The sequence below is a fragment of the Uranotaenia lowii genome, chromosome 1, assembly GCF_029784155.1.
Source record: "Uranotaenia lowii strain MFRU-FL chromosome 1, ASM2978415v1, whole genome shotgun sequence".
NCBI lineage: Eukaryota > Metazoa > Arthropoda > Insecta > Diptera > Culicidae > Uranotaenia > Uranotaenia lowii.
In genome coordinates, this window is record NC_073691.1 from 215,446,111 (window position 1) to 215,449,828 (window position 3,718).

A 3,718-nucleotide genomic window follows, 5' to 3' on the forward strand; every position below is an offset into this window, starting at 1 on the left:
TTAAATTATTTCGACGATTATAAGAAGGGGTCCCGCTCCCGAAAATTTCTCGGAATTTTCGAATCTCTGGAATCATATTCAGTATCCCGAGCATTAAATTCCACATTGGTTCATGTTTGAAGAAGTTTGTCTTTTTAAGGATCATCATTTAGAGATTTACACATTTTACTGTCCATTCGGAATCAAAGCAACCCATGGAATTTGATCCTCAATCCGAGCCAAAAAACACTATAATCAGTTCGACCCAGCACTCTTCTGAAGTATCCAACGTACAATCATACACGGAAAATAATGGAAAGGTAAAATTTACCGAGATAGCAAGGTCAAAGCTTGTGGAAGCAAAAAAGGTAACTTCTACCCCTTCAAGGTAAAACTCACCTCACAGCGAGGTGAAATTTACCTGAATCGAGCTGGAAAAAAGGTACAATTCATCTCGAAAAAAAAGGGACTATATGCCGAACATGTTTATTGAGATTAAGCTATTTTGTCATTCAGGACTCAGGAACAAGTTTTGCTTCGTGCCCAATATGTGAAAATCGGAACCCAACTACTCAGCGATTCATTTAAGCTTCAAACAGAGTAGGCATAGGAGCAGGCAAAAAAAAAGTGTAGGCATTGAACTATAGGATTAAACTCTTAAGTCTTCATGTGTTATTCCAGAATTTTCATATACCAGAAACTGAAATGCAAATAAAATAACTCAATCATTAAGTTTTGCTTTGTTTATTATCGACATGCGTTCAACTAAACTGTGTGACATTTTTTTTTTCAAAGGTTAGTTCTCAATAGATTTTTATGCCATTAGGTATTACCTTAAATAGGCAAACAATAATAAATACCAAAGTAGGACAACAAACTCATCGTAAAGCTGAAGCACTAGAAACCCTTACGCTGTGTGAGGCTCGCAATAACTGTATAGAATTTGAAGAATTGATGAAAGATGGTAACACATTGTTAAATAAAAATAAAGTTGTATGTGTTTCTAACATCGAACAGGAAAATAGTAGCAGCATTTCATTAACTTCTTTTTTTTTGTTATTTTTTTAAATAGGAATTTAACCCATTAAGGTCATTTTTCCTCGGTATTCATTAACTTCCGTTCTTTTGGCTAAGAATCGAATAATACGAAAAAGCCGCTTTCATTATCTGCAATGATAGAAATGTTATATTAAAAAACAGTTATTACAGCAAGTAACAAAAAAAACCTGAATAAAAGTATTCATTGTAAGAGGCCAACATGCCATGCCATGCCAACATGTTTCGAAATCGGAAGTTTTCCCCAATCGATCTCATAGATCACATCCGGCAATCTATCGTTGGTGATGAGAAGAGAGTTGCCAAAGTAGCAATGAACCAGAACCGAAAAAAAGCCAGCCCCCATCAGAGCATTGCACGGGGAGATCAAATTTTCCGAAACCACACTCAAGCACGTGCTGACAATTCCACCACAGAGCAGAAATATGGATAGGTAAACAAAGGCGTATTGACCCTGAATCCATGCAATAAAATATTTGGTCGATGAATGATGCGCGATGATGTCAATAAATGTATCTGAGATGAGTCGAGGAGAACTAGTCGGATCATCGATGATTTTTCCGAAATCAGCCACCATGATCTTCAACGCGTCGATGTGGCCACAACAAGATATTACACTGGTGACAAGGATGGGTCACTGCGCCGAAAAGATGTGTTGATTGAGAATAACAACAAAAACTTGATACGGAATATTAACGTAGTAAAAGAAAGGACTTTCTTTGTTTAACCAAAGTAAAATTCCGGGCAAGGGCAGGCTAGATTTTTGCTAATCCGGCAATCCAAAAGGAAGAGTCAAGTAAGCAACTGAAGAAGAAATATACAGCCCATATAAAAATTTAACGTAAAAAATATTTCGGCTCAGATGTTCATTGAACAAATTGTGGATATCCGGACCAACATAGTTATGTCGACGTGATCTGATGTCCTTCATGATGGCTCGGTAGTGCTTCCGATTGAAGATGTAATCCAGCAAAGCGACCATCGCACACAATAAAGAAGGTGAAGATCGACCACAGATTCGGACGCCACTGTTCATCGAAGATATCGAAACCGCATACGGTTAGTGCTCGACGAGTTAAGGTGAATACAGAATTGAACTGGTTATCTTCCATGGCTACAGACGCTGAATCGAGTACCTCAACAGATGTCTTAAAAAGCTTGGATATGAGGAACATTTATATAAAGCCCATCTTATTTCGCCTATTTTTAAACGGGTTCCGATAGGAAAATGAAACTCATGCTTTCTGGAAATTTTATCGAGTCAGAATTCGAGCAAATTTTACACCAACCTCAATTGAAATTCGTTAAACCCGATATTCACAGATTGGTAGACTGAACTCGGAAAAGTTTGTTGTCGCGTCACAGAGCGTTATCTAGGGTTGGATTTTTACTTTGCCACGTTGGACAAAAATAGTTTAACACTTGATATATATCCTGAAAATAAAATTGGCATAGGAGAACATTTCTTTTTCCGTTTAATAGATTTGTTTACAGAGTTGATTTTTGAGTGTAGTCATTGAGATAAAAAGACTATGTTAAAGGAATGTTCATCTGTTATCTGTGTTTTCACTAGAAAATGTTCTCTGTAGGAAAGGTACCTCACTCACTGGCTTAAACTAAAGTTATTTTGCTGAACCCATCTGCAAGTTCTCCCAGATAAAAAAAAACAATTGGCAACTGCTACCTTTCCCATACACCCTTAGAAAATCGTACACAAAAGTATGTAAAAAGAAGTCAAAACAACCCGTAAGTGCAGGAAGCCACTAGTATGTAAAAAGGATGATACGAAAAATTATGTAGTAAGGCTAGAACGGACGAGTATGTAGAAAGTACGCAAAAGAACGTAGGGATCTGTGAACTGTAAAGTATGTTAAAATCACATAAATAAGGAAAATTTCTGAATTTAAATTAGAAATTTAGAAGCAGGGATATTTTCCTTCGAATTGAATCATTTTTTTTGGATTATGCTAATTTATTGTCAAACTATAAAATTACAACATACTGGCTCCGTTAGTCCACCTGAGAAGTTCTTCGCTGGGGATAATGATGGGTAAACCAGAAACCACCGTTGTATCATTGGTCACTTCGGCACATCGGTTAGCATGGGCTGGTCATTGGGCTGCAGATTCTGGGTTTGGGTGTCCAGGGGACCCGGGATTAGCCGATGAGTTTGTCAATCCTATAGAAGAAAGAAATGGTCAAAAAACGGCTAAAATTTAAAAAAAATAAATATTACCATTTTTTTTTGCTTTGCTTGGTTGCGACCGGAACTATGGTGGAATCGGCATGGTGCTTCGGGACCTTGAGGAAACCAACAACTTTCCTAAAATTATAGACAAAAATTGAATAAAACATACAGCTGAAAAAAAAAATGTTTTCAAACTTACCGAGAGGAGCGAAGAAATTTTGAGGCCGCAACTATGGTGGAATCAGATTGTTGAATCGTCTATGATAGCGTTTCATATCGCTTCCCCAGTGGAAACCATAACAACTATCCTAAAATTAAGGAGATGAATTGAAAAAAAAAAACATTTAGCAGAAATAATTTTACCAAACTTACCGAGAGAAATTTTTCTGTTTTCGCAAAGGCTTATGGGGAAGTTCTGCAAAAGTTGTTGCGTGCGCGCAAGTAGGATGCAAATAACAGAGTGACTCCCTGGTGGTTCGAGTGAGAAGCAAAACG

General features: G+C 37.2%; 1 pseudogene; it reads right to left on the minus strand.

Moving 5' to 3' along the window:
* Positions 1-1,089: 1,089 nt before the first annotated feature.
* On the minus strand, positions 1,090-2,147 carry LOC129738394 (uncharacterized; annotated as a pseudogene).
* Positions 2,148-3,718: the final 1,571 nt, after the last annotated feature.